The sequence below is a fragment of the Cetorhinus maximus genome, chromosome 20 (assembly GCF_964194155.1).
Source record: "Cetorhinus maximus chromosome 20, sCetMax3.hap1.1, whole genome shotgun sequence".
Taxonomy (NCBI): Eukaryota; Metazoa; Chordata; class Chondrichthyes; order Lamniformes; family Cetorhinidae; genus Cetorhinus; species Cetorhinus maximus.
Genome location: NC_135898.1, coordinates 25,113,735 through 25,126,879, shown reverse-complemented (window position 1 = coordinate 25,126,879; position 13,145 = coordinate 25,113,735). Strand labels below are relative to the sequence as shown.

Here is a 13,145-nt window from a genome sequence, read left to right as displayed (position 1 = left end):
ATATAATCATTTCCAGTGGTTATACTATAAACTACCTGTATAACACACTTTCTAGCAGGTATACTGTAAACTGCCTGTTTAACATCCTTTCTAGCAGTTATACTGTAAACTGCCTGTATAACAATGAACCCCACGAAAGTTTAAAAAAAAACAGGTTTAATATTGGATTTCAGATGACTGTCAAAGTTCCTTTTCTGGCTAGTGTCACCATAGCCTTGCAGATTCTCTCAAGAAAATGTACTTCACCATTCAGATAAAAATAAGCAAGACTTGCATTAATATAGAGCCATTCGTGACGTCAGCACATTCCAACCACTTTACAGCCAATGAAGTGCTTTTTGAAATGTAGTCACTGTTGTACTGTGGGAAGCCAATTTGCGCACAGCAAGCTCCCACAGACAGCAATGTGATAATGAACAGTTAATTTGTTTTAGTGATGGTGTTTGAGGGATAAATATTGGGGAGGACACCCTACTCTTCTTTAGAATTGTACAGTGGGTTCTTTTACATTGCATGTCACTGTAATCTGTTAAAATTGTAATTCTGTCTTGGCCTGATATCAGAATAGCACTCGTTAATGTACTTGACAATAGGTGGTTAATTATTTAATGAGGAAGCGTTTCTAAACCGAAAATGTCAGGTATGTGTAACATAGGGATTATTGGAATGTCCATCTGGTTCGCCTTCTACCATCACGTTAGCCCCAAATCAAATTGCTGCAAATGTGCAGTTCAGGCAGTGTACTCTGTACTCAGTTTCTCCCAACACAGGTACTGCCTGACCTGCTGAGTATTTCCAATATTCTCTGTTTTTATTGCTGGTAATAGAGTTCTGGCTAATTGTAGTAAGCAATCTCTGTCATTTGGGTCAGATTCAAAAAAATAATAAATTGGGTGTTTGACCCAAAAGCAACACTAGTTGCGATCCTACCCTGGTGTGATTTATGCATGTTACACATGTTATTAATGCAAGTCACATCAAGTCTTCTGTTTTGCAGCTCACCATTTCCACACCTCAGAATGATTAATCCATTACTTTGGGACACAATGCTGGTAGTGTTGTGTCTTAGGTACGCACGAGATGTGGGAACTGTGGGCTGTGTACTTTTTTAAAAAACTCTTTGCAGTAGTAGATGCTACTGATGCTGATCAAGAGTGATGTAACTGTATCATTAAGAGCATTGGGTGGCACACCACCAAAACCTTGCCCCACAGTTTGCTGGAGCAGAATATCTCAAGGGTTTTCCCTGAATTAGACAATTTCCCCCTCATCTTTCAACTGGGATAAATGTTTGTGCCGTGATTTGCTCGATGTAGGGAGGGGACGCCACAGTTTCAGTTGTTCTCTTTCAGGATTCATTGGTGCTGCATGAACAATGATGTGGTCGTAGCACAGTCGAGTACCATCCTGAGCTTTTGGCGGGAAGTTTAATGTGCAAATCCAGCCATTTCTTAAAAATAGTGTGGAGTTGGAGGGGGGTGGGGTGGCATGAGCGAGTCTTTTCACCAGACTAACAGCAAGTGGCTCAACAGCTTTTGGCAACTTGCAAAAAGCGGGGTATCACTTTGTATAGTTGGGCAATGTATGCATTAATAATGGGGAGTGCAATAACTGGCTGTTATTCTGAGCCATCGATTGCTCCGTAACAGAAATGGGGCATATTTTTTTCATGATAAATGGGCTGTATTGATGTCCAGATATTGACGTTGTCAATGATTGTTGTAAAATGGTATAAACTCAACCCTGTGAAATGCAGCAATAAGGTTTGAGCTGTGAGATGAAGTGAGCGCCTGGTGCAGCATGAATGTGCCATTTCATCCACTAATGCCACATTCCTAAACAGCAGAAACCTAAATCCCATTTTAGATGTGAATTTCTATCTATCCAGCATGTAAAAACCATCTGTAGCTGCAGTAAAGCATCAGATAAGTTTGTGGTTAATGTACTCTTTCCTGTGGTATTAAGCTATACAGAGCCATTGCAGGGCTATGTATTGCTTTGTTCATTCTTTCCACTGTACCCCCCACTCCCCCCACCCTCCCTGCCAACCCTGCCTGATGTTGAATGACTACTCCTTATCACTATTCACTTGACTGCTCCTGGAAAGTGTCCGTTTTTGGCAGGCTGTGATGCCCAATGTAACAGTGTTGAATAGATGACACCCAATGTTCAGGTTTTCAAATGTAGGGTTACTTGTGGAAGCTACTGCATCCTACCAAATCTTTACCAAAAAAAGGATGAAATTGTACCTTTTTTAAATCAAAACTGCGTACAGAGCACTGATTGCTTCTTGGGATACAGGGGTTAATATTGAAAGATCAGGACATTTCTGGAAGCATTCCTACACACTGGAGAATTTCTATAGGTAGCCTTTCCAAACTCTCCCCTGTATTGAGCCTACGCACTCTCCAATCTGCCACACACCACCTACGTTCCAAGATGGTCAGATGGACACACTGCTTCTTGTATCATGCTCCCGCTGGTTGTGGTTAGTTGCCAAGAAAAGCACAGTAGAAAGTTCCCACGTTGGATGATCACTCCTTTGTTTGTCTCTGTTCTGGACCCCCTCATAGACACATGAGTGAAATGAGCAATCCAGTGATGGAAGGGATTGATGCTGCATCCACCCACATTTATTTGTTGGATTATTTCTTCACTGCACTGCTTTCTCCTAACCATTCTTATATGTCGGTTTTGACTGAAGCCTTTAACTGGTCTTCAAGCTCCCTTTAGAGCAGAACTCGGCCTGGGCTGCTTGCCTCACCATCCCAAGTATTACAAGCCGAAAAAAGTATCCCTTTCATCAGAAATACCGAGCACGCGGCTATTTTGAAATAGCTGATTTGTTTGTGCGCAATTTGCTTAGAAATATCTGCAAGAGAAAGAGCTTGGGCCAAGTATTCAATCAGATGCTGTGTACATGTACAGCTGCTGTCTCTAAACATGTACCTAGCTCTACAGATGGTTTGAGATCACTGATGAGCATTTGCAATAAGCCGTGGGTACCTGATCGCTCCGCCTCACACCACTGCTGTGTCTTCGTAGACCTCGAGCTGTCTTCTACATTTTCCCCAAATTGAATTGAGTGCTTCCCCTGCTCTGTAACAGATACAGCTTTGACCCCTTTCTTATCTCTGTGGTGCTGCCCACAGGAGGAAAGGAGCATCTCAGTTGGACAGTTGTTCTAAAGCATGTTGTTGCCTAAACATCACATTCCTAATGCTTGGTACCTGGTATTCTCAACACTTATGGTTTCCTTTGGAGAATGCAAAGCAAAATGGGGAGGAGGCCAAACAAGTGTTAATTCCTCCCAAGGTAACATGAGTTGATTGGGATTTCTTAAGTGAAAAATGAAGCCCAAAATCTTCCATCTGCAAACACAGCACTCAGTCAGTAAAGGCACCATTTTAGGTCAGGCTTTGAACCTGCCATTACTGCAGCAAGTGCTGTGTGTGAATATAGCACTGCCCTGGTTAAACACTGTTACATTGGGAAGTAGTGCACATTAAGCAATGTACATTGCAGCACATACATATCCGCTGGATTGTCCAGTATTTCACTTGCTGCCTAGTTGTATGCTTCTTTGAGATTGTACTGCATGCAGTTTTAATCTACCACAGCATCTTCAGCCCTTTTCAGTTCCCAATCAACTGCAGAAGTGAAGTGAAAGCTTTGAACCAGCTTGATGTGCATCATTTGATTAAGGGGAATTATTGTTTAACTCTTCAGATTCGTACAAATGCTAGTATAGCTCATACAAGCATACAAACAAATTGGGATCAGGAATAGACCACTCAGCCCCTCGTGCCTGCTCTGCCATTCAATAAGATCATGGCTGATCTGAATGTAACCTCAACCCCACATTCCTGATAACCTTTCACCCCTTGCCTGCCAAGAATCTATCTGGCTCTGCCTTAAAAATATTCAAAGCCTCTGTCTCAACTGCTTTTTGAGGAAGAGTTCCAAAGACTCTCAACCCTCTGAGGGAAAAAAAATTCTCATCTCTGTCCTAAATGGACGACCCCTTATTTTTAAACAGTGACACCTCATTCTTGATTCTCCCACAAGAGGAAACAGCCTTGCCAAATCCACTCTGTTAAGGCTCCTCAGGATTTTATATGTTTCAATCAAGTAAGCTCTTTCTCTTCTAAACCCCAGTGGATACAAGCTTAGCCTGTCCAACCTTTCCTCATAAGAGAGCCCTCCCAATCCAGGTAATAGTCTAGTAAACATTCTCTGAACTGTATCCATTTACATCCATCGTTAAATAAGGAGACCAATACTATATACAGTACTCCAGATGTGGTCTCACCAATGCCCTGTATAAATGAACCATAATCTCCCTACTTTTGTATCCAACTGCCCTTGCAATAAACAATAACATTCTATTAGCTTTCCTAATTACCTGCTGTGCCTGCATAGTAGCCTTTTGTGATTCATGCACTGGGACACCTAGATCCCCCTGCATCTCCAAGCTCTGCAATCTCTCACCATTGAGATAATGAGCTTCTTTTTTATTCTTCCTGCCGAAATGGACAATTTCACATTGGCCAATATTATACTCCACTTTGCCCACTCACTTAACCTATCTATAATGCCTATGTAGCCTCCTTAGACCCTCCATGTGGCTTTTAACTCCCTATAGCATAGTTGCTGTGTGATAGCTTCATGGGACAGCATAAGAAGATAAGAATTGGGAGATGAACAGGCCAAGATCCACCTGCTTCACCTTTACCATCCTGATACTCACATGATGCAATCATAATCCCTGGGATGACGGGATTGTCTTATGGAGAGATTGAGGAAACTCGGCCTTTATTTTGTAGAGTTTTGAAGAATGAGCAGTGGTCTCATTGAAACTTACAAAATTCTCACAAGGCTTGACAGAATAGATATGGCTAGGATGTTGCCCCTGGCTGTTGGGGGGTGGGGAGGGGCCTAGAACCAGGGGACACAATCTCAGAATAAGGAGCAGGCCATTTAAGACTAAGATGAGGAATAATTTCTTCACTCAGAGGCTGGTGAATCTTTGGAATTCTGTACCCCTGAGGGCTGTGGAGGCTCAGTCATTGAGCATGTTCAAGATAGAGTCTTGGATACTAATGAATAATATCAAAGGATATGGCGATAGTGGAAAAAATAGCATAATGGTAGATGATCAGCCATGATCAGTTTGAATGGTGCAGCAGGCTCGATGGGCTGAATGGGCTACTCCTGCTCTTATATCCTATGTCCTCTTCACAATGTACTCTCCTACTACCTTACTCCCTACCTTTGTATCATCAGCAAATTCATAGCTCTCACTAACTATTATTGGTTTGAGACAGTCTGGGAGCAGGCGTCATGTTTTAATGCAAAATACTGTAGGTGCTGGAAATCTGAAACAAAAACTGAAAATTCTGGAAATACCCAGCAGGTCAGGCAGCATCCATGGGGAGAGAAATTGTGTTAATGTCTCATGTCGATGTCCTTTCTAAGTTTGTTTTTTGACAGTTGTCCCCGTGGGGGTGGGTTACCTGTCCCAGTTGGGCCTATATGTGGGAGATGGGAGAGAATCGCAATGGCACACATGTTGCTTAAGCCTACGGGGATCTGGTCTGCATACCATATTGAACATGGATAGAGTGGCGAGATTTGGAGTGATTAAAATGTACAGAATAACATTGACCAGGTCCTGACCAAAAGAGTACTTTGAAAATCAGAAGGACGCCATTTAGCCCCTCAAGCCTGTTCTGCCATTTAATGAGATGATGGCTGATCTCATTGTTATTGTATTTGAGTTTAAAACCCCTGTTGTTTTTCTGGTCTCTGTGGACTTGGGGCAGCTGCAGAGAGTTGCGCACGCTCTCTGCTAATGTTGCCCTAAATTGGCTGCACGGAGAATCTGCATTCCAATTTTCTATATATTTTGGGGATATTTTTCGATTGTGAGACGATGCTACAATGCTGACTGGCAATTGCCTTCGTTCAGCTCAGTTGCAGTCTCGAAAGTGAGTGAAGAATTGGGTCTCAGATTGTATGCTGTAGGTTTCTGAATGAGATAACATGGTGCTCCTGGTGGAAAGGTCCCTGTTGTGATGAAGGCGGTGTACTTTGCAGATCATGTGACAATGTCATCGATAGTTGGGTGTAGGAGTATTACAAACTTGCGAGGACAGCTGTATTAGAGCTGACAGCAAGCCTTAACACTTGCACTTTCAAAAATCAATCATGGAAATTAGTATGTTCCAAATTTTGTTTGAACAAATTCTCTTCGCTCCACGTGAGCAGCACTGTGTACTCCTGTTGTCGACTTGTGAGTTTCATCAGGCTGCAGAGGTTATGAGTGCAACATGCATTTTAGCTTATATTGCCTATTTCATCTGGGAAGAGAACTGACTTAGCATGGAATGATGAAGCTAGCATGGCACGAGAACAGTTCTCACATGGATGCAGTGGCGGCAAATGGCAAACTGTAAGGTTACAGAATGCGAGTGCCCTTTCTCCTCTTCCCTCTCCCCGCCATAGCCATTGGGAATGTATCATTCTGTCAATGTCCATTCGTTCTTCAATCACTAAAAACAGAGATGGCTGATGGTTTGGTATATGATTTCAGCTCTGATCCAAGTGACTGACATCTGATGTTCATCAAGGTCCAGCAATTATTGCTCAGGCACACTCCCATTTGGCTCAAAGAGCCATTGCATAATCTTTGTACATACATGACGTGATAACTAGGTTAAAATGGCAATGGTGGTGTTCTTCTCTGCACTGAGCTCAAGCACATGCACACAAGCATTACTTGTTTTAGTTTCTTGCCCCTTTATTATAATGCCAGTCTTCATACATCTGTTTCTGTTTGTTGTAAACAGTAATAAGCTCTGTTTCAGGCTGGAATGTACTCCACTGTTGTGAGCCCTTTGGTCTACGGCCTGTCGGATATGAATGTCACATCGTACCTCCTGCATGCGCTGGGTGTTGATGTTTAAGTGCAGTTGCCATTGCTAGTTACATCCATTTCCACTGTTTTTAATGCTAGCCTAATTGATGTTCAAGGACTGTTGGAGCGTTGGGTATATGGATAGAGAAGGAAACTGCTAATATGAGTGAGATTCAGGCAAGGCTGTGTATGATGGCTTTCATCAGATTTCACAACACGGCGTGTATTTTTCCTTAACCCCTGCAAGCAGACACAATGTGTGGGGGCAGTGGTGGACATAATTCCATAGATGGAGACATCTTATTCTGAGTCCCATTCATCCCATTTTGAGTATTGTGCTATTTATTGGATGGTGACCATTTTGAAGCTGTAGTTGCCTGCCATTCCCATGCACCCACTTCGAGCAGGAGTTTCTTATGAAGCAATCAGGAGCAAGGACATCATCAGTATCAGCTGGTCAAATAAAGCTATGAAACTTCCCAACTTTATTATACTTGTGCCTAAATGTGCAAGTTGTGCATTGGAAAGGGAATGGCCATGATCAAACCAAAACAGAAACTACTTCGCCTCCTGTACATTGGTCTATGAGTGGTTGGAAGGAATGAAGCCGGGAAATCGGTTTGGAAACACAACTGCCCTCGATCGGTGCCCTGTTCCGAGACAGTCGAAAGGAATTTATCGACTTATTTTCTGTTGAAACCTTTTGTGGAGTGTTATGAGTCTGCATTTTAATAACAGGTTATTTTGAGCATACAGGGATGAGGTGACGAAGGGCTCTGTGGACTTTTATTATGTGGCCCGAGTTGATGCAAACGGCCCCAGCAACCCAGTCTGGGTGGACAAGGTATCTGGTGAACAAAGTATTTTAAAATATAATTGCAGTGCCTCTGAGAATCATTTCTGGTCTCTCTTGTGGCTTACAATTTATATTTTTGGAAATATTTGATGTGCAGCCTTTACGCATGCTTTTGGTGTGATGGAAAGCATGTTCTAGGGCAGGCCAGAATTTGCTGAACCCTGAGTTAAACATTTTTTTTATTCAAAAGGGGGTTTAGGTGGCAGATCTATATCCAAACTGATTTCCTAGCCTCCTCAAGATCCCTTTTTAACTCTCTCATCTCTGTACATTATTGGCCATTAGTGCATCCAAGAACCTTCCATACCAGCGCTTCAGTTGAGGAAAAAGGTAGATCCAGGATTCCGCCCCCCCCAAATCACTGTCCGTCGTCTCCCCAACCAGGCGTGGTTGACCGGGCCCTTGACTGTGCCTGACCTCCAGTGTGATACCACCACCAAAGACGACATCTTCCCCTCCCCTTTCACCATTCCGAAGGAACTGTTCCCTCTGCGACACCCTAGTCCACTCCTCAGTCACCCCCAATGCCCCGTTCCCTGTCTGCAGCACCTTCCCATGCAAGCGCAAGAGATACAGCATTTCCCTTCTCATTGCCTATGGGCTTGAACACTGCTTCCAGGTGAAGCAATTGCTGCAAATACACAGCAGGCCTGGCAGCATCTGTGGAGAGGGAATTAATGTTTCAGTTCCTGACCTTTCATCAGAACTGGGAGAATGTTAGGAATGTGATTGGTTTTATGTAGGTGAAATGGGCAGGGTGGAATAAAGAACAAAAGGGAGGGTCTGTGATGGGGCGGAAGACATTAAATGACAAAAGAGTTTAGTGGGGCTGATGTGTGCAAAGAAAATGAAACAATGAAGGCAGAGAAAAAGCGGACTGAAATGATCTAACTTAATGTTGAGTCCAGAAGGCTGTAAAGTGCCCAATCGAAAGATGAGGTGCTGTTCCTTGAGCTTCATTGGAACACTGAAAGCAGACCAAGGTTAGCGAGGTCAGCGTGAGAGCAAGGTGGAGAATTAAAATGGCAGGCTGCTAGAAGCCTGGGGGCATGCATGAAAACTGAATGGAGGTGTTCTGCAAAGCGGTCACCCAATCTGCATTTGGCCTCCCTGGTGTAGAGCAGATTGCATTGTGAGCAGCGAATACAGTATACTAAATTGGATTTTGCTTTTGGGAGGGTATCCACGATGTCTGCTTAAGGACACTGAACAACTAGCCCTTGGCTTCTTGTCAGGGAGGACTTTGCAGTAAAGAGATTGAGGACCTCAAAGTAGCACCGACCCATGTCACTAGTGCAGAGATTCACAGCTTAAAAATGTAGATATTTGTAAACCCAGACTTGAATATAAGAAAGAAGTAGGCCATTTAGCTCCTTGAGCCAAATGGAGTCTTAACGTCCTGTTTACTGAATAGTTATAGTGTTGGTGCAGTGCAATGAAATATAAGTAACCGATGCATATTTAGTTTGCTCTTTTTGGTTTCTTCAGTCAGACTAAAGAGCACTTTGAACCTTGGTGCAAGGAAGCAGGCTAACATGTTTGTCAGCAGATTGGAAGAAAGTTTATTTTTATCATGAATAGGCAGTAAATCAGACGCTTGTCAAATTCATTTCTGATATCTAGGAACGTGACTCCTTCCAGCAAGACTACTCGTAACTAACTGCAAACTAAACTGAGTTAATGATCAAGTCCAACTTGCTGCTACAATGGAGCAGGCATAATGTCAACGTGTGTGTGTGCGCGTGTGTGTGTGGAGTATGACCTTGCCAGATCACTGTTTAATGCTGATGAGGCCAGTGATACAAGAGCCTTTCTTGGTCTGTATGATTGTACTGAGCTCAGTGCATGCATGTTCCCAAGTTGAGCAACGTTCGGCACTGCCAAAAGCATCAGTTCGTGACCAGGGGCATGTTGTTTAGGGAAGCATGCCTCCAAAATTTGTATTTTGCGCATGCGGCTATCTGTGGTTACCCTGCAGCTAAAATGAGGTGAAAGTTGCTTCAGTACAGGTGGGACAAAGACTCCCGACAAGTAAAATCTCAAGCAATTTCTCTCCCTGCTAGTCGGCAGGTAATGCAGGGCTGCAGTTACTTCATGTCCCAAGCAGCAGGGCAATCATTTTAAATTTATCTTTAACATATATAAACCTGTTTCTCAATAAACGAAACCAGTTTGGGGAACTGTGTGGTTAAGGTATTGCGGCACTCAAAGTAACATCCTTAATTATCTGTGGTAGGCTGTGAAGTCATATTGGCTCATGAGGTTGGAGGAATGAACTGGAATCTTGTTGGATTATCTTGGGGTTGGATGAAAACGCCATGTACCAGTTTTTAATCTTGTCATTATATTTGTTTTTTCATTGTGGTTTGGTTAGTTATAGTGCAAATGATACTTGGCCTATGGTGGGGGTGGGGTGATGATCTTGAGGGACTTGGAAGTTTCTCTTTATATATTGACTATGGAATTAAAAACCATTTTTATTGTCTCAAAGACTTAAAGGTATGCAGGTACTTTTCGCATAAAATTATATGGAAGGCAAATTGCTGCAATCATGTTGAAGCACATGGTCACTATCTCGCAGAATAGTTAGTGGTGGCATAAAGATCGGATTAGATTAATCTAGTGCAGTTTTTGTTTTGATAAAGGGAGTTGGACCTTTCGATTTAAGTGAACTTGTGCCAATTAAGGAGTTGTGGCACACTAGCTAATTTGGGGTAATTCAGAGTGGTGATGTCTGGTTGTTGGATACTGTTCATCTGACGTCTGCAATTATAACCTCATTTCCCCTTGAAAAGAAAGTGATGGCAAAGATTTAGAGTACTTTCTAAATCACCAGAAAGCAAAATAATTATTTAGTAGTGTTGCGTGCCCCGATGATGTTTCAGCATCTGTTTGGCTGATCTGGAGAAGGCAAAGATTATATAAACCCTCGTTTATTTGCAGAAACCTTTGGAAGAGCCTTTGGCTGCAATATGTTTCAACTGGCATTAAAGCACGTGGCCATATCCCTAGAAGGTTCCAGAATTTTCTATGGTGACAGCAACTAAAAATGAGCACCCAGAGTAGGTGCTGTACAGCCATTGAAGTTCTTCAGTTTGTTCTGTTTTCTTTCAAAGACATATCAGAAGGGTTAAAATTATGCTTTTTCTGAAGTTGCAGTGCAGCTTGCATACGTGTCAACCTGGAATGGGTGCAAAATCTGACTAGCAGGTGACTCAAAAACAGCTGTGGATCTAGGCATTGGAAAGCTTGTCACAATCTTCAACTTATTGGAAAGTAAAAGGTAAAGATGGGTGCTTAGAGGAAAAAGGGGACCTTTCACCTGCACTTGTAAGAAAACAAGGTTAGGCACAACATTGGCCGAGATCTCTGGGTAAGTTACATGGATCTTGAGACTAAGAAGTGCCTGAACAGAGTAAACCTGACAGCATTAAAATTAAAAGCTGAGTCGCTTCTTTGAACTGAGAATAACTGCATCAGGGGTGTGTGGTGATTCTCCTCTCGACCCCTCGCTTACTAGACATAAATAGCGTTTGTTTTGTCATGTGCATCCAATCAGTATGGCTTCAGCTCTCAGAGAAAAGGACAACACACAGAATGACAGAGTGAGAATGGGCGAGGGTGTCTGCTGATGCAGCCTTTGGGTTTCACATGAGCCCTTCTGAAAACCCAGCCAAGGCTGCTACAGGAATTGTAACTTTCAGTTTCCTTTTTCGATGCTTGACGCTGAACACAGCCTCTAGAATACCTCACGAGGTAGAATGTTGCCAAACAGGATCTTTAAAGAATATTTCTATATCTGGGAAATTTAAGCTGCAGCACAGCTCATTTTCTTCATTCGAAAGGACTGAACTTGGTTGTAATTGCTCCCTGTACAGTGCCACGCTTTTCGTTGCTGGGGAAATTAAACTTTGATTTAACTCTATATATTTTGAGCTAAACTGTGACTATGACCAGTTTTTCCCACTTTGAATATTGCTGGATTTATCCATCAAAATTTAAATTTTTACCCCACAAATGTTAAGCAACCCTTACTCGCTATATCAGTGCTCCTGATTTTTGAGTCCTTATTTAAATATGAAGCAGGCCCAATTTGTATCACCTACTGCAGAATGAGGTCCATGGTGGTTTTGCTCTCACTGTTTAAGACTTGTTCTGCAGAGGTGGCATGAGGTCCCGTGGGATAAAATGTCTCCTCCTGGTGGGGTGCTGCGGCACACGACAAGTTCCTGTCCTTGGTGGTGGTGCTGCTGTTAGGAGGAGCCAAGTATGAGAAGCCATCTCTGCACAAGGGACGGTGAGTTCACTTGGGTCTGTCTAATATTAGGCAGGTGAGGAGCAACATTGACAAAGACCAGCGTGGAGTCAGCTGCCAGAGGAGCAGAACTCCAGGCATGTGGGAGGAGGTAGCAGTTTTACTGACTTTAAAAATGTTTCATTTTGATTGGCGGATTGCTGCTGGAAACCTCCCTATCTCTCCCCTGCCAAAGTTTCCATTAATGGTGACTCGATTAAGGGGCTCGGCTCCACTTAACTTGGCGAAGTTCTTTTTCTGCTTCCCCAGTGGCTGAGTGACTCTCAGTGCACCATGATGTGTGATACTGAGGCAATACAGACGAGCAAAGTCCAGCTCTCCAGCCCTGACCTGTTGATCCCAGTTTGCAAGGTGAGCAAGATAATTGATGATCTCAGTGCTGCAAACTTCAGGAGTGAGACAATCTGAGCAGGATCAGTGCTCCTGGCAGCTATCCAGTGACCTGTGCTGGGAAGTAACCATCGAAATAAAACAAATTGCACTTCCATCTAATCACTGTTCCCTGCCCCCTCTTTCCAGATTTGTTCAGAGTATTTGATTGTTAGACAACTGGCACATAGGCATTTCAGGTAGGGGAGATGCTTTAACAGGTGCCACTCCCAGGTTTATGCCATTGAGAGATAAAAACAGAATAGCTGGAAACCCTCAGGTCTCTCTCTGTGGGGAGAAAAACAAAGTTAACATTTCGAATCTGTATGACTCTTCCTCCGAGTGGTCATTCAGAGCTTCCATATGGAGGCCATTGGGGATCCCCCTGTAGATGTGCTGCAATGATGCATGGGGATGTTTCACCAAACAGCTGCCCAAGATGTCGTCTTAAATGCATAATCCTGGTTAGCTGCGCCCCCCACCCCCCAATCTCGGTTCAAACAGCAGTGTGTACGTCTCATTGCATAGCAAGGTGTTAATTGACATTATATGGAGTGAGACCCGTGATGGATAGATGATTTGTCTGTAGAGTAACTGATGGAGTACTAACTGGTGCAGATATCTACACATCGTTAGGTGTAATAGAAAGCCTTTACATTTGCTTTTTCACTAAAGGACCTCTCTAG

At 43.1% G+C, this 13,145-nt stretch overlaps 1 protein-coding gene across 2 annotated transcripts in view; it reads left to right on the top strand.

Moving 5' to 3' along the window:
* mxd1 (MAX dimerization protein 1) overlaps window positions 1–13,145 on the top strand; it is a 40,258-nt gene that overhangs the window by 10,817 nt on the left and 16,296 nt on the right. The gene's annotated exons all lie outside the window — the stretch shown is intronic.